Source organism: Elgaria multicarinata, chromosome 3 (genome assembly GCF_023053635.1).
Source record: "Elgaria multicarinata webbii isolate HBS135686 ecotype San Diego chromosome 3, rElgMul1.1.pri, whole genome shotgun sequence".
NCBI classification, from domain to species: domain Eukaryota; kingdom Metazoa; phylum Chordata; class Lepidosauria; order Squamata; family Anguidae; genus Elgaria; species Elgaria multicarinata.
In genome coordinates, this window is record NC_086173.1 from 93,276,859 (window position 1) to 93,295,824 (window position 18,966).

General features: G+C 40.3%; 1 protein-coding gene across 2 annotated transcripts in view; it reads left to right on the forward strand.

Moving 5' to 3' along the window:
- The first annotated feature begins 10,433 nt into the window (after nt 1-10,433).
- The window catches only part of SGCD (sarcoglycan delta), a 223,121-nt gene continuing 214,588 nt past the window's right edge, over nt 10,434-18,966 (forward strand). The window contains exon 1 of one of the 2 annotated variants that reach the window (XM_063120922.1): nt 10,434-10,935. The gene's annotated coding sequence lies outside the window, so the exon portion shown is untranslated. The remainder of the gene's footprint in view (nt 10,936-18,966) is intronic. The other variant, XM_063120921.1, reaches the window with a different exon arrangement.

The window sequence follows — 18,966 nt, forward strand, 5'->3', positions numbered from 1 at the left end:
CCCTGATTGGTCGCCATGGGTGGCCCTGCGCTTGTAAAAGTTTAAAAAAAAATGGAGAGGAGAGAAACGAGGGTAATTCCTCCCCACCTTTTTTTTTTTAAAAAAAAAAAATCTGTATCTTTTCAGCTGTGCAGATACAGATAAGAAAAAGAAATGAGGGGAAGGAACAGGCAGCTAGAGGGAGGAGAGGAGAGCTGCTCCCTCTCCTTGTGTCCTCCTTCTGGCTGCCTGTTCCTCCCCCCCATTTCTTTTCCTTTTCTGTATCTGTGCAGCTGCACAGATACAAATAATTAAAAAAATTAAAAGGGGGGAGGAACGGCTCTGTTCCTCTCCTTCCCCCATTTTTTTTTAAACTTTTAAAGACTGGGGAAGTTTGCACTTGAATTCCTTCCCATGCAGATGTTGGGAATGAACGCAAGTGCAGGTGCAAGGCGCCTCATGAAGCCAAAGCGGCACTTTATAGACTGGGGCTAAGCCTTTGTCATTTTCCCACACCTTTCAGCTTTTCTGTTCCTGGTGGGGAGAAGGAATGGCTGTTTTTCCTTTGACAAGAACCATAGCTTAGTGCTTTGCATGAAGAAAGTCCCAGGTTCAATCTTTGCCTTCTCCAGGTAAAAGGGTCATGGGTAGACTGTGCCTGGGCTCACACAATGCACTAACCCACCATGGGTTATCATATTGTCTGTATTAAGTGCTTTTTCCACATGGTAGGTTAACGTGTTGTTTGACTGCAGTGCATTTTCTGCGGGTGGCTTGTTAACCCATGACTTTTTCTTGGGTTGTTCAGGGTGGTTAACAAGCCACACTGGATGGTTATCAAGCAACCCTGCAGAAAAAGTGCTGCGTTCTGACAAGAATAACTTACTCTGTGGCAGAAGCACTGCATTCAGACAACATAACCAACGCTGAGGAAAACACACTAGCTGAGTTTGGATGACATGCTAATCAATGGTTGTTTCCCATTCTGTTCCTATTACCCACCCACCCCCAGTTGATTAGCATGTCATCCAAACTCAGCCACCATGTTCAGATAACAGGATAACCCATGGTTCAATAACACATGCTGGGTGGGTTAGTGTGTTGTGCTTAAATAAAGCTGTGGCCTAAGAGCAGTACTTATCTAGTGAAGTTAAAAGGCAAAGTTATCACTGTCCCAGCCTCCAGACTCTCAAACAGGTCTATGGAAAATTGGAGAAGTAAAATTACAGTTGTTGGTGCGATTCAAACATCTGTTTAGCCAACTTGCTTTGGGAAGCTGTTGTGTGGAACTCTGTGTGTGTGTGTGTGTGTGTGTGTGTAAGTAAAAGTAACTACTTGAAATTGATCACCATCTCTCTTATTTTTTAAAGGATCATAGGCAGCTGGTAATGGGAAAGACCTCTCTCTCGCTCTCTCTCTCTCTCTCTTGCTGACACCCTGTATCAGAAGCTGGAGAACAAGTGGGGAGGGTACTGTTGCAATGAAGCCCTGCTTGTGGGTTTCCTATGGGCAGCTGATTGGCCACTGTGTGAACACAATGCTGGACTAGATCGAATTTTGGTGTGATCCGACATGGCTTTTATCCTCTTTAACATTACAGTTTCTTAGTTAGTTTCTACCACTAGGTGGTGTGAGACTCAGGACGGATAAAAGGAAGTACTTCTTACACCACATAGTTAAACTGTTGTAATTTGTTTCCACAAGTGGTGGTGATGGCCACCAACTTGGACAGTTTTAAAGGGGATAGACAAATTCATAGGGGGTAAGGCTATTAATGGCAACAAGTCATGATGGCTATATGCTACATCCGGGATCAGAAGCAGTATGTCTCTTAGTACCAGTTGCTGAGGAACAATAGTAGGAGGGTGCTATTACACTCATGGCCTGCTTGTGGGATTCCCAATCAGCTACCTGGTTAGACAATATGGGAAGAGAATGCTGCATTAGATGGGCCAATAGTTTGATACAACAGGTTTCTTTGTACATTCTTATGTTAGGGTAACCATATGAAAAGGAGGACAGGGCTCCTGTATCTTTAACAGTTGTATAGAAACGAGAATTTCAGCAGGTGTCATTTGTATTCATGCAGCAGCTGATGAAATTCCCTCTTCATCACAGTTAAAGCTGCAGGAGCCCTGCCCTCTTTTGTAGAGTGACCAGATACAAAGAGGGCTGGGCTCCTGTAGCTTTAACTGTTGTGATACAGAGGGCATTTCACCTGGTGCTGCATGCATACAAATAACACCTTTTAACGGACCCCAGAACTGTTGTTTTTAAATGGATATTGTTGTTTTTATGCTTTTGATGATTTTAAATTTTGTATACTTTTTAATGTTCACTGTTTTTAACTTTTGTAAACTGCCCAGAGAGCTTCAGCTATGGGGTGGTATATAAATGTAATAAATAAATAAATACAAATGACACCTGCTGAAATTCCCCCTTTCTCTGCAACTGTGAAAGATGCAGTAGCCTTGTCCTCCTTTTCATATGGTCACCCTATCTTACGTTTGCTACTGCAAGTCAGTGTAGACCAGACTTTCCCAACCTGGTGCCATTGAAATGTTTTGGACTACAACTCCCAGCATTCCTAGCTATTGACAATGTTGTCTGGGGAATCTGGGAACTGAAGTCCAAAACATGTGGAGGGGACCAGGCTGGGGAAGGAGTGTAAAATACTTGGCTGGATGAACAAATAGCCTGAATTCTTAAAAAAACAGCATCCTATGATACTAATCATTTGCTGCTAAAAGTACAGAAAAGCCGCAAAATGTGGGATTGACTACAGAACACAGTTTCCTCAGAATCCCAACTTTTGTTTAAAAAAGCATGTGTTGCTTGTTGTGTCTGTAATACGTGATATGGGAAAGGTGCCTAAGCAGCTGCTCATCACAGTGACTAGCTATATGTATGTTGTGGAAAGTTATCACATAGTTAATGGTCTTCTGCATTTGCCCATGGCATCAAAAGGTTTGTATAAGGTTGGATTCCTGTGGATGTTTGCCCTGCTACTTCACAATCCTGTCAGTGGCCTTCCCTGTGTTATTTCTATTGTCTTTGCCTTTTCAGCTTCACTGTAGTCTACTATTATTAATGGCAGGCCAGCTGCGGTGCAGTTCTGTTATTGTTTCTTCCCTGGGCCTCTGTCACATTTTATACAGTAACTGAGATATTGGTGATTGCAGACTGTGAACAGGTACAAAAATAGCACACTTGTTTTAACGGAGATCATTAAAATTCATAGGCTGTAACAAGACCTGGTTCCTGTGCTTTCTGGACAGGCCTGTTAACCTTTGAAAGATTTGCAGAGGCATTTCTACAATAGAATAATAAAAATAAGCAAATGAAAAGGGCTACAGGGCAAGGAAAGATGGGGAGGGTTCCTGTGTCAGACAAAAGACCTGTAAAAAGTTTGCTAGAAAATATTCTGAATTTAAATTCTCTGCGCCATTTGTCCTTCCTTTTAAAAGCCACTTATGTGTGCATTATTTTGTGGGAAATGGGACATTTTGCATGACTTCTTTGTCGCAATAATAATGCTATAACCTCTCTGAGTCTGTAATGGAGGAGCATTTTTGAAGTTTTTGTAGTACTATGATATATTTCTTAAAGTAATGAATAGCCAGAGAGGTAGTTGACTAAGTATTCCTGCTGATATGAGGGCAGTTTCTGAGAAGTCCTTTCATTTGTCATTCAGGATTGACAAGGATGTGTGACACTCTCAACCTCTGACCTTTGGAGTGTCTATATGCTGCTGCAGACATCTGCTGTTTTGGCTGCCTATGGTAAACCCAGGATTATTTATTTAAATGTTTACATGGGTTAGCTGTTTAGTATCACAGAATACCACAGAACTATTAAAACTTTTATGGGACTATGTTCATTATATTTATTAGATTTAGTCAATAGTTCCACTGGATAAGAAAGAAGAGCAAGTTAAAGTCAAATCGTGATACTTCTAAACACTAGGATCACTATAGGACACTGACTAGTTTGGTCAGTATCTTTCCTCCCCACCCCCCTACCAAAGAATAAAGGGAACAAACTGCTGATTATTTCACCCTGAAATATGGAGAAATAGGTCTCCCATCTGCCAGTACTCTGTTTGCATGGAAAGAGAAGGCCCTGCCTCTCCCACTGCCTGTTTTCAACCATGCACATACTTGATAAAGTGCTGCCCAATAAGCATTATTGGTAAAAACAAAAACCTGATATTTTTTTTAAAACAAAAATTGGATTTTAAATAATTAAATTGGATTCATTTTAAATTTCAACTATATTAAGTATCGCTTAAAATAATTGATTAATTTTATTTATTTATTATTTAAAATATTTCAGAATGCCTGTCAGGACAGGAACCCTTGCAAGGCTGCTGACAACACTAAAACTCATATAATAAAAACTGATATGGTCATAAAAGAGCAGATGTTCATAAAAACAACAAACACACGTGTAATACAAAATCATCAATGCAACTGCAGCTACAGTCTAAAATAGTCCAATAAAACACCATCAGGGAAAGGCTAGGGTAAACATAAATCTTCCGGCCTTCCTAAAAGCCTACAATGTTGGGGCCTGACAGACCCCCAATGGCAGCACGTTCCAGAGGTGTGGGGTTACTGCAGGAATGGCCCTTAAGATGAAATCCGAATGTAACACTGCTATGACCAGCCCAGCCCAATTCTCAAGAAATGAGAAGTTCTAGGGTGCAGATTTTTGTTTTGCTGGAGGCTTATTGGCATTTTGTTATATTTGTGTTTATTTACAAACGTACAGAGTAAGCATAGGTGGAAGCACAGGTTAAACGGTCCAACAGGAGCTCTGTGCCCATTGGGGGTAGGGTGAGGGAGGGGGGAATTTAAAGGAGAAGGAGTGCTTGTGCGGGCGTGATGTCCTCTTCCTCCTGGGATGTCACACGCTGCATGTAGACAGAGGGGGAGATCTCGCGATAAACATATTATTTATTTATTTATTTATTTTATTACATTTATATACCGCCCCCCCAGCCGAAGCTCTCTGGGCGGTTTACAACAATTAAAAATAGTAGACATTAAAAGTATACAAAAAATTTAAAAAACATAAAAACAGTATAAAAACAACAATAGTATTCATTTAAAATAACAATTCTGGGGTCCATTAAAACAAACTTAACGTTATTAAATGCTGTTAAAATGCCTGGGAGAAGAGAAAGGTCTTGACCTGGCGCCGAAAAGATAACAACGTTGGCGCCAGGCGAGCCTTATCAGGAAGATCATTCCACAGTCGGGGGGCAACCACTGAAAAGGCCCTCTCCCTTGTTGCCATCCTCCAAGCTTCCCTCGGAGTAGGCACTCGGAGGAGGTCCTTAGATGTTGAGCGCAGTGTACGGGTAGGTTCATGTCGGGAGAGGCGTTCCATCAGGTATTGTGGTCCCAAGCCATGTAGGGCTTTATAGGTTAAAACCAGCACCTTGAATTGGGCTCGGAAACATATAGGCAGCCAATGCAAGCGGGCCAGAATCGGTGTTATATGCTCAAATCTTCCTGTTCCAGCTATCAATCTGGCCGCCGCATTTTGCACAAGCTGCAGTTTCCGGACCGTCTTCAAAGGCTGCCCCATGTAGAGGGCGCTGCAGTAATCTAATTTGGAAGTTACCAAAGTATGGACAACTGAAGCTAGGTTATCCTTGTCCAGATAGGGGCGTAGCTGGGCCACCAACCGAAGTTAGTAGAAGGCACTCCGTGCCACCGAGGCCACCTGTGCGAGATCCTCCTCCCTCGTCACGCTAGACCCAGTAGGTCTAACCATGGCCATAGTTATTTTGTTATGAAGAGGTGTAATTCAGTGGTAGAGCAAAGACTGTGCATAAAGGTAGACAATCTCAAGCTAAATCCCCATGTCCACTTAAAAGGATTTCAAGTAGGAAAGGATTTCGAGAAGGAACTAAGAACTGTAAACAACAATAAACATTTTCTTTATTTTGCTACCATAAAACCACATGTCAGTTTGGCTGTGTCTCCTGCTCTATTGGTTCATAAACAAACACATTACATTAAACCTTCAGCCTGCTATACTCAAAGAAAAGCTTTTTCCAAATCTCCTTACCTTTTCCCTCTGCTACAAAGGAAAGGTTATACTTTTCTTTTTTGCCCCTTCCTCAGGTATTTCAGTGGTGGTGCTTAGCCTGAGGGAGGTGGGTGCGTCAAAGCCTTTTGTATGAGGTGGTGGCATCACATAATGCATAGGATTGTGCCCTTAAATGTGTAAGGAGAGAGAAAATTGAAATCCTTAATTTCACAATTGTTCCTCATTCCCAATTCAGATGTAATGGAAAAACCACTGTTTTTCTGCAGTGAATCCCAGGTTCATGTATTTGTTTTATTAATAATAGTCAGTTTCGTTTCAGAGATAAGCATTTTTGCCAAGTAATAACCCCTCCCATAATTATTAACAACAACAACAACCTGCAGTGTATTGTAGAATACATGTAAGACTTAGGACAAAGCTTGTTGCCGCTATCATTTTGCAAGCGATACTTTGATTCCAAGCACATTTACACAGAGGGGTGTTTAATGTCAGAGTGAGAGAGCCTTCGGGAGTAAACACTACTCTTTCCTCTCTAGTACATTACAATAATGGGTGTAGGTGATTTCAAGGAAAGAAGCTTAAATATCCTTCTACCCTTTAATAATTCCCCGTGCCGGCATTGCTTATCAATTAACTCAAAAGGATAAAGATGTGGCATTGCAATAGAAGTCAACTGTCTTGTCTCGTACTATCCAACATCCCTTGCAATAATATCCTCCCTTTCTCCCAGAACTGGATCATATCCTTTCATGGGAAGTGGACATTTCTCCAGTTAATATACATTTGTAAATAAGTAGCACTAATACTTGGTTTATATAGATTTGTATCTATATAACACAAATACTTAGCATTTGTATAGTGCACTTGAATGTTCAAACACAGCACTTTGCATGCATCTTATTGTAATCATCAGTCTGTCTAGTATTGTTTTTATTTATGTATTGCATTTCTATACTGCCCAATAGCTGAAGCTCTCTAATGACTCAGGATTTTATAGAAATTATGCTAAGTAACATTTCCTCAAAATGAAGATATACATTTGTACTTCACCAGTGTATCTGACTGCAGAGCTGTTCACAACCCCAAACATGAACTCAAGCAAGAACACAATTGTCAAGAAACTTTTGCAATTTCCCAAACTTGCACAAATGCGAACTTCTGAAAATGAACAAATTCCCTACCAAATCTGCATTATTGTGCTTTGGCCTATGAGGGGAATGTGCATTTTTGGTTGGGAAAATGCACTTTTTTCAATTGGGGAAAAAACAGCATTTTTTAAAATGTGCATTTTTCCCAGTTAAAAAATGCATGTTCTTCCCCTATTGGAAAAAAAGAAGAAGCTATTGATCAGGAATGTAAACAAGAAAAGAAACAAAGGAAGAGCTTTGAGAAATAATTTGTAGAGTTTCAATGAATTTGAACATTGCATGTTTGCCCATCCCTAATTATAATTGCTCTCTGATATATGGGCTCAGTTCAGATGGATCCAATGGTATTATATCCACTAATTTGAAACAAAAGAACACATGTCAGTAGCAGAAACACACTATGCTTTCTATTCTAAAGAGAATTAAATCTGATGATGATGAAAAATGACCAACTACTGTACCATTATTTAGCTTGGGTAATATGACATTTCTGTCTTCATAACATAATGTCAGGCTGCAATCAGCTAGGAAGCAGGACCTTTTGCTCCTGACAAATCATTATGCCAGACTGAGGAGGTGGTTTTCCTTCATCAGGAGCAGTATATCAGGATGAAGCTTGTAGGGCAGCAGCATGCATTTGACCTGTATTGTCAGCGAACAAAAGCAAGGGTTCCTCAGATAAGGGTAACAAATGTGGACGCCATTAAGATTTAATGGAGAATTCATTACTGTCCTTGCCAAGGGAACATTGGCTCTCACATCAATGTAATACACACACATATTATTTTTGTTGCTTAAAGGAACAAAAACTTGGAGGGAGCCATTTAAGTCACAAATCATGTTTCCTTTGACTCTCGGTAAAGACAATCTTATGTATGCTTTTCCTCCATAATGGAAGATAATGGTAATGTGGCCTCGAAAATTACAGCCTGGATACTTTAGAAGTCATTCGAGGTAGTTAACATTAAGTTTGCCTGAGAAATGAAAAGGAACAATTTTTTATTTTACTTAATCACAAGCTCGGCTGGCGTGGAAGTCTTGAATTATTTCCGTGAAGAGCCTGCAAATGATAGAAGCCATCAGGCTAATTAGATGGTAAGGGCTGAGGTTGGCAGAGGTGGAGTACATTTGGCTGAAAGGTCAGTTTCTAGCATTGCTTCTGTGGCAAATGCTACAGTGCAGAACTTTTTAGAGGCAGCTTAGATTGAATATTCTCTTTGCAGAGAACTCATTCATGATGAGTAGAATTTACTCCATGATTGTAGGTGATTGGCATAGGTCTCTTTTATTATTGTTATTAATCACATGGCTCTTCACTTAGTGTGAATACAGTATCCTCACTACAAGTCCGTTGTGTAAATCTACTATAGAATGATGAGTTGGTATCTTCTTTTAATAGCTTACAGAAGAAATTGTGGAATGGAGAGGGCCAGTATGCATTTAGTTATCTGTCCTATATCTTAAGCTTTCTGGTTATGACTCTCTGATTCCCACTTGCATTTAAGTCAATATCAGGCACAATTCACTCAAACACACACACACACACACACACACACACACACACACACACTGCAGTACAGGCAAAAGTTAATTCATGATAACAATATCATTTCATCAACTATTCTCTTTCACTGATAACTTTAATCAGTTTTTATAGCAGTAGTAGTAGTAGTAGTAGTAGTAATAATAATAATAATAATAAATTTCGATAATGCCTTTTTGGTAAAAGCTACCAAGATGGTATACAGCAAATAAGATCAATCAATAAAGCAATAAAAACTACAATAAACACATTTTAAAATATTAAAGCCACAATAAAATGCCGAAAGTAATTTAAAAGACCAGTTTAAAGAGATGCCCGCTTCCCACCCAGCCGGAACAGCTTGAACTTTTGTGGGTGGGAAGGAGGGGAAGAAAGATGCTACACGTGGAAAGACACGTGGGCAGCATGAAACGTGGGGAAGGCAGAGCCTATAAAGGCCTGCCCCAGTGAAGCTCGGCCTCTTTCACTTTCCAGCTCCCTCCCTCCTTCCCTTTAACTAATATGGGATTAGCCAGTTGCTCCCTTTGGAGGGGGCGGCGGGCTGAGTAGGAATTTTACCTGCCACAAATTTGCAGTTGTGCACAGGTTTTTTTGCCTACTCCATACTGGAATTACGATTAGCAGAGAGTGAATAAATAGGTGGACTGGATTGGATTGACAGGGGTGTGTGGGAATTTGCACTATATTACAATAGGGACAGTGAGCACCCTGGCACCTTTTGGTGATTGGCATATCTGGAGGTCCTGCTCCCTTGGGGGCTGTGCAGGTCTTGTGTCAGGATATGGTTTGCCTCCTGTCTCATCTACTTGGAGCTGTGCAGCACTGAGTGAGGATGATGCAAGCCTGTCTCCCTACCCTTTCAAAGTGTCACATAAGAGAGGGGCCAGTGTTTATCTGACTCCTGGCTTTGAAGAGTGGCTTGTCCATAATGGCAGGCTAGGTGCCTGAACAAAGGGTCTAATAGATCCCCACACTTTCACATACAGATCCAGGAAGGGGTGAAGTTCCCTTGTTTAAATAAAGAGGCCCTAGTTTATCCCAAGCTCTGGTGTCTGTGTCTTTATTCCATGGTTCCTTCTCCACTCACAAGTGTCTTGACGCCTTTTCTAAAAAAAACCTGCCTGCTCCCGGGATCCCCTGTGTGTCATTTGGATGTACAGAGATGATCTGAGACAATCCCAGGATTTAGGCCTGGTCTAGCCAAGGCTCATGTGTTAGTTTCAGGGCACCTTAAGTGCAAACAGTGTTAAGCAGCAAACAGTATCTTGATCCATGGTATCATCTGGAAATAAAATGTATCAAGAATTGGGATCCATTCTGTCAAAAAGTACAACAAGTTCCCCCCCCCCATGCCTTCTCCCTTTACTTAAGCTAAGAGAGATATTTCAGATAGGCAAAAAATGTCTTCAGGATTTTTGTGGGAGCAGAGTGAGAGAGCTCAGACATAATTGTAGTATTTTTAGCATCTGCAGCTCACAGCCGTGCATGTCAAGATTAGGACACAGCAGCAATGCGCTGAGCAGAGCCTAGAGATTCTAAAAATAAGCCTTCCTTTTATGCAATTGAAATTAAAATGATGCAAGTGTAGGTAAAGAGGTGGTGGCACTGAATAGAAAGCTGAATACCTATCCTTCCCAGGTTTGGTCAGACTGTGGAAGTTGACCTAATAGCTGTAAAGCTGAGCTTGGGATCTTTAAGGCAAGGCAAAAGTGAAAGAGAGGAATCCACCACCCTGGAAAAGAAAATATTAATAGCATCCACATTTGTTGCACAAATGATTTGTTTTGTAGTTCCAGATGCAACATATACCGAGCCCCTGCGCTTAGTGCAGAGGCGTGTTTGTATGTGGGGAAGGGGGCGCTTTAATGCAAAACACATGTGTTTTCAATTGATATCTGGAGCCAGACCAGTAGCTGTAACTTGGCCTGACAAAGCCTTATTGAAGTAAAAGACAGAGTGTGGTTTCAAAGCAGTTAGAAAAAGAACGGGAATGCTGTTCGGGAAATTCTTCAGGCATGGGCAGGGACTTGGCCGCAGTTCCGCTGTTGGAAAATCTGACAGGGGCAGCTTCTGAACGCAGGGTAGGCCTCATGCTGCTCTGAAAGCAACATTGCATCTTCCTCACCCCTCCACCCTGTCTCCAGTATACCCTGGATCTTGCATTTCCATCTGGCTTTTAAAAGAGAGAGGTAAGAGGCTATTGTTCTTAAAACCATGCAGCTTTCTTGGCATTGTTCTGATACAGAAGGCACTGTTTGTGTTCAGTAAATTGTTTCAGGGGGAGGTGGAAGTTGGAAATCTGTCACCATGTTTGCGAAGGGATTGCCTTTGGATTTGCTGCCTTTCTAACTTTAACTTAAGTTCTGATCTGCTGGGAGGACAACTTTTGTCTTTCTCCCTATATAAGCATAAACGTTTGCCAACTTCTTCCTCATGGCGTGAATAGGGGAATTTCACTTCTAAAGTTTTATCTGCGGCTGTGTAAGAGAAACAAGAGAAAGTTCCACAGCTCAGTTCAATATAAAGGATATGGTGAATGGCATCTAGCCGTCGTAATTGTAAAAGAAAATGTAATGTACAGATGTATATACAGCTATTTTGCTGAGAGGAGACTGAGGCTATTGCTGAGTAGTTCCCAGGTAGCTTTGCTAGTAATTTGCTGTGCATATTTGTAAAACACAACAAAATCGTGTTGCTATTACATTATCTTGTTAATTTCTCTGTTATTTGCCCAGACTGTAGCAAAATGCTTGGGAAAACACTGCAATAATCTTCAGGACACGTGCAGAAAAATGGTGTTAGTAATTTTGTAAAGAAATGTACTTCAGTTCCACCTGCCACTTCTCTTCTGATGAGATTTGTTTGCTAAATAAATTACTGCTAGGAACTGTTATTTTAAAAAGGGGGGTACTGTCTTGGAGAGACGTCTTATTACTGTATGCCTTAAAGTGGGGCATTGAAGTTGAGTGACTTTCCTCAGCAATGAACTTTACCTGGCATGTTTGTGCACTATCTGAAAATAACTACACAGTGTATTTGTCAATGTATGAAGAAGTGTCAAAAGCATATGGGTTCTTGTATCATCAGACAATTTTCCATTCCTTTTCTATTTGCTTTGCCTCAGACTAACACAAAAGTTTATTTTCCTTAGATGTGTTCAAAATGCATTTCTTTTTTCTGTACCAAGTGTTCTTTTTCTTCCCCTTTTAAACAGAAAGCAGTAATAATATAAAAAAGTTAACAGAACTAAGGAGTGGATTGAAATATTTGGTATTAACAGGCAGCGGCTAGCTCAGAGGCTTGAACTAAAGCCTGCTGCTTTTGTCTGTGGCAGTGCAGATAGTGATACTTTCTACTATAATTTATGAACAAAACCATAATCCATTGCTTAGATCAAGTATGAAGCAGTCTGAGATAGAATAACTACCTAAGTGAGCTAGAGAACTAGATCTAACCACCAGGAAAAAGATTTAAGGTCCTGTCAGGAGACAGGCTAAGGAGCAATATCCTGCTTGGATAAAAATCTAGGTTGGCAGCTGGCTAAGGCTGTCTTGGGGCGATCCATCTGGGCTTCCATGTGAAGTGGGTGAGTTGGAGTGGGTGTTGCAAGAAAAAACAGACTGTAGCTAAGGCAAGAAAAGCTGCATTGAATATACCTTGGACAGTGAGGAAAACAAGGGAGGACCAGCAGAATATACAGAATGGAGCATTTCTTAGTGGTAGGATATTCATTTAAGAATCCCAGGCACTCTAATGGCTAGACAGGGAGCTGAACAGGGCATAAGCAATACTCTAATGCTCAGGGAAAAGAAAGATATTCTAAGATGGGAGCTCTGCCTCTCGGTGAAAAAAAATCCAGGCTCTAGGCCTGTTGCAGTGGTGCAGAGTTACTTGGACCTGAAGTTCCTTGCATCTGAGGAGGTTTTGTTTTATTTATTTTATTTATAATACATATGTACTGTTATACAAAAAAATCTATATATAATACAATATAAAACCAGTATACAAGCATAAAAATAATAATTTTATTAAAAAATATAAAAATATAATAAATTATTATTCCATTACAGGCCCAGGATAGTCTAGGTTAACAGATACATTTTTCAAAACGTGTCTGAACCTTTCTACAATTTCTGTCTCCCAAATCACATGGTTGCAGAATGACCAATAAGGCCTCCTCTAAAGTTCCCAAGGGTTAATTGAGTTTATATAGGTTAGGAGTGGGTACTTTGTGACCCTCCAGACATTTTGGCCTACAAGTCCCATCATTCCTCACCACTGGCTGTGCTGACTAGGGCTGATAGGAGTTGTAGTCCAAACCATATGAGAGGCAATACATTTTTCACATTTGATGTAGGGAGGGTGGCCTGTTAGGCATCCTGGTCCCAAGTTATTTAGCCCTTATAAGTCAACAACGGAATTGAAGACATAGCTCAGTAGCTAATAAGCACTATCCAGAAACAGATGCAGTTGGCATACCAGCTATGTTGAAATTTAGCAAGTGGCTACTTATGAGTGGGCCTTTTCATTGATAACCCCCATTGTGGAATGCCATGCTTAGAGAGATCCACCTGGCCCCTATTCTGTTGATTTTTCTGAGCCAGGCAAATACTTTTTTATTCCTTTAGTGACGGTGGCCAGATGTACTCTTTCCTCCCAGATTGCTCTCTATTTCAGTCAGGTTTTTTGTCCAGAGTCCAATTTGTCCTCTAAAATCCCATTATTCTAGTTCTGAATGTTTTTGTGGTGTGTAAATCTAAACCTTTTCTATCTCTGCCAGTGTAAATCCCATGTCACCATAGGCACTAGTTGTCCTGCTCCTTTCCTGCATTTTTGCCCTTCAGCCTCTTCACCGCAGAAAGGCTCATGAATAATGCAAATGTGGCTCAGACATAGTGAATCCCTCTTTTGAAATTTGCATATGGCATGACCTCGCCCCTTCTGTCATGCACCCTATTTGGCCGTTTCCCTCTCCTCCTTCCCCGCTGGCGGTGACAGACTAGCCACATGGCTACACCTGGGACCCACTTTCATGCCACACTGTCATCCTGCTGCCCTACCTGTTTGATGTGGAGTGAATGAGCAATATCTGTCTGATAGATCTTTATTAAGCCTTACGCCACCATATTCTTACATTAGATGGGTTAATATTAGTTTCCTTTGTCTTTGTAGTTGTTGCTTCTCTTGGTTTTTGACTGTATTTAAACTGATTTTATTGTGACTTATTTTGTATTAATTTATGTTGCCATGAAAGCATACTGGGCAAGGTGTCCCCTTGGCGGTGGTAACTGGAAACCTTATATTTTATAGAGATTGCAATAGCAGTTTCTCTTAAACAATACAAATTTTAGTACAGTAAAGTGAAGGAGTAATTGTAGCATACACTCCTTCTGAAGTTAGTACATCTGTAAATATAATAACACAATAACAGTATAGGGCCATACTGATTCCTTGGCATGGTCAGTGAAGACGTCTTGGACCAGATGAGAGTATTCTGATGTGTCGGAAACAATGCAGATAATGAGTTGCTTTGCACATTCAAAACAGCCCACCAGCACATGCTGAGTGGGATTTACACATTTGACACTCAGCCACGGCTTGTCATGTCGTGCGAATCTGGCAATGATGGGTTATGTGAGGGTTAAACAACCTCACATAACCCAAAAGCAGACCATGGGTTATGCATGAATTGTTTAACCTTCAAATAACTCACAGTCTCCAGATTTGCACAACATCACAAGCCATAGGCAGGCATTAAATATTCAAAATGGCACATACCACAGCCCACATGGCTTAAAGAAGCCACAGTTGGCTCTTTTATTGTCATTTTAAATGTTTAAGTGGTTTAATATTGGAATATATTTAATATATTTTTAACTTTGTATATTTATATTTATATTTATAGGTTTTAAATGTATATGTTTTAAATTTTGTAATGCTGCCTTGAGGCCCAGCATTGGACAAAAGATTTCAGTTGCTGAGATATTGTAAAGTTCTTGCACTGTGACTGCAAAGGAAGAAAATGATAATCTGAAGCAGGTTGTGTTTTCAGCTGACACTTAAGGCTAGTGCAGATGCAAAATAAGATGCCTCTTAACTGTAATTAAAAAATCCAGAGGTTGCAATCTTTCCGTTGACCAAGTTCGAATAACACAATGGTGGATAATAAGCCACAGTGGCTTTTTAACTGCCCTCTTCCTGCTGGCCCAATTTACCTAATGACTTTGGTCAGGTGTGGCTTATTATGACATCCAAACCCAGCAACTGTGGCTTGTTAACCACCCAGAACCTGTTGTAGGGTTGCTTGATGATTTATTAACCATTCCAACCACTCACCCTTGCCATGTTCAGATGTCACAACAAGCTGTATAAGCGAAGGTAATTAGGTAAATAGGGCCAGGATGCAACCAGCACATGCAGAGTGGTTAACAACCCATCATGGTTTATTAACCACCTTCGTGTCATGAGAACCGGCCTAATGTGTGCCCCACCTTAACAAATGTTCCTTTCCTGCAAGGTTACATCACCACTGATATGAACCATAGATAAAACCAATCAGGTTTCCCTTCTTAACCAGTATTCATAACTAGAGTTAAGAACCCTAATTAGACTTGAGTACAGAACCTCATTAGACTTGACCATATTTGAAGCAGGAGGAGAGAATTCATTCTGAGGAACAAAACGGCTTGAGGGAAGGAAGCATGTAGTTTCATGGTAATCATTTGCAAGCTTTCACATATGGTTAAGATATGTTATGTCCGTACCAGCTCTGCATTACATAACTACGAGCATGTGTTTCCCATTGTTTTTACACTTGGCAGGAAGCCACAGTCCTGCATCTCCGGCATGCCATCTGTACTTGCATAGTAGAAGAGGCTCAAAATATTTGTTTTCCATGTACATGTGTTGAACTTGTAGAATGCACATACAATATTTACCTTAAAAAATGTAAAGTACAAAGAAGCTTACCTAACTCAGGGACACTTCTTTCTGGTGGTATACAATAATGACCAACCAGAAAAAATCTGATATATATACAATGGAAATACAGCCATCTTAATTCTCTGTGTGTGTGTTGATAGACAGATTGATTTCTTTATCAATATTGGTATTCTTTGTCCACTAGGGGCCCGGATTAGTTGCAGACGTTCTCGAATTCAGCTGGAAATCTGATGACAGCTATTTTCAAGGGAAATTAATACCATCTGTATTGTTTCCACTTTTGTTGTTGTTAACTTAACGCCCACTTGTTCAATAAACTGATAGGACAGGTACTGCAGTCAGGACAAAGATTATTTCAGTCTCCAGAAACAGGAAATCAAGAAGATATTTCCATGAAAGTAGAAGCTGATAAAAGAAGAAGAAAAAAGGGCTGAGAGGCAATACATTTTGGAAGTAACTAATGGGAAATGGCCTGATGTATGGAATCTGATTTTTTTTTCATTTGTGATATCTTCCAAATATATTTAACTTATGACAACCTCATATAAAAGTAACTTCAGATAAAGTTCAAAGGTGGTGATGACACTTAGCAGTAGAGAGACTGCAAATTTGAAAATCAATACTAATATCCAAGTAAGGATTAGTCCTTTTATATAATGAAATAAAGAGTGCCCTACACCTCGCTGTTAATTGGACTTAGGGTTGCTTCAAACATTATATATTGGTTATCTTTTATGCCTTGTTGTGAACACCTAAAGACATCTGGCTGGTTGCTATTGAATACCAAATGCTGGGCTAGGAGGACCTTGATCTGATTCAGCAGGGCAAAATCTTAGGTTCTTACATTACATTTATTACACCAAAATCACTTTCATGTATAGTGTCTGAAATCTATGTGTAAATAACCACATGTGGCTATTGCAAATATGTAATTTCACCATGTCTATGCACCATGACCAATCAGAATGTATGGGATGATCACATTGGATTACACACATGTTTACTACATATAAATGTGTTTTCATGTAGGAAATCATTTTTTGAAGCAGCCCTTTTAACATTACAATATTAGTAATTATTTTTTTAAAAAAAGACTGGTGAGTGATTGCCCCAGCACATCTCATCTTGCATTGTATTTTGCTGCAGCAAAGTATTTCTGCAGACACTGAGCAGGCACTGCCCAAGATATATTGCCACCCCAAGCAGCTATACGACATGATAGAAGAGGTGTGAGTGAAGCAATATCTGTTTCTATGTTGCATCTTCTATGGCATTTTAGTGGATCTTTTCCCAATGACATTGTGCACGCCACTGATACCGCTAACAATGTCACCCATTCAAATAACAGCTCGGGTTGCTTGCACAGTTAGGATGGGCCAGTTTTGATTCCTTGGAGTCAAGGGATTTTATTTAAAAAGGCTTAAATGTGGTTAAATACAGTTTAATGTTCTTCCAAAATATCTATATGCTTAAAAGTTGGACTGTGCGTGTTTTCAGTACATTTATTCTTGCCATATCTTTACCATTTTTGTTCTAGCATTAGCTTTTCATCTGCTAACATCCCATCAAACTGTTGTGTAATATATATATTTTTGTTGGAATAAACATGGTTATTTCTGTGCATATCAGGATTATGACTTGAAATCTTCTCAAGGAAAACAGTTAAACATATTTTTAAGTTAATACCCTTTCTGGGTGCTTAGTTTCCCTATGACTAGTTGATATGTGAGAAAACTGTCAAAACATAACGTTTTCTCTCTTCTATTTTGAGGAGATTATGGACCTCCTTGTCTTGGATTCTCTCTAACAGTGCTCTGTGGACTTCTTGTGTGTACAGCAATGAAATAACCACCATTATTCCTCCTCTCTTAGAGTAGTACTGTATGCTAAAGAGAGAGTTAATTTTTCCACTGTTTAGAACTGAGCTGCGCCTTCTTTGCTCTCTTCTGATTATAAATCTTTTTTGTGTGTTCCAGATTCTTTTCCAAAGTTGGGCATGGCATGTTGTTCTATGCTCTGTGTGGAAACAGGCAGTGGGTGCGGGGAGTGGAGGTGGCGTGGAGACACGGAAATATTATTTGGGATATACAGAAATAGTTTAGAGCTAAAGCCGTTTGAAATTGTGACTGTTACATGTGTTTTAGCATTTGCATGTACATGTTACAGCATAACTTCCTGCATTCCTTTCACTTGTCATTCTGGCTAAAATATGCTGTAGTTTTATGTTGAACTGGCTAACTGGAAAAACACAGGCTCTATTGAGCTCCCTCCTCCATGCTCTACTTTGGGGGTAGCCAGCACCATTCCACAAACAATTTTGCTCAGGACATTTTTACTGTTGCCAAAACAAGCTTGCAGCTCTTCAGTGGGTGCCTCTCCCATTGGGAAATAGGAGACACCCAGATGCCTCTGTGATAATGAAAATGCCCCTGGAGTGATCTGGTTTGATGTGACTGAACAGGTTGCAGAAAACAGTTGTCATGATCCTTTGGCCTTACTAGTGCCAGATGAGAGAGAGAGAGAGACTATGTGTACCAGTTGCTGGGGAACATGGGTGGGAAGGCGTTGATGCACTCATGCCCTACTTGTGAGTTCTTGTTCATAAGCTGGTTGGCCACAGTGTGAACACAATGCTGGACTAGATGGACCCTTGGTCTGATCCAGCCTGGTTCTTCTTATGTTCTTATGAGAAATCCCCCCCCCCTCCCGGACAAACTGCTAAAACAGGGTGATGATGTCACTGCCAAAAAAGTCTCTAATCCTTGATCAGCTTGATTGACTGCTCCATCTATTATGTATGAAAGGTGCAATCCTGTGCATGTTTAGACATAAAAAGTCCTACAATTCCCATCATCCCCCAGCTAGCCATGCAGGTTGTGGAATGCTGCAAGTTGTAGGACTTTTTTCTGTCTAAACAAGCAAAGGATTGCACCCAAGTTAGCGACCCAAAGAAAAGTCTAGGATACACTGAAAACCATTCATCAATTTCAACAAAGTTCAGCTCTCTCCCACTGAGGTAAGCAATTTAATGCTCAATCCTATGGCTGTTTAGAGAGAGAAAAGTCTGGCTGGGGCATGCTGGGAGTTGTATGACTTTATTCTGTCTAAACATGCATAGGATTGCACCCTAAATTGCTAATTGACTATGGAGAGTATACCAGGACACATTTCTGTAAAGATTGAAAATCTGTTGTTTTGATTCAATAGAAATTGAAGTGAGATAAGAGTATGCTGGAATAAGGAAGAGGAAGCTGGTGTTAAGAAGATGATTAGGGATCATTTGGCTTAGGA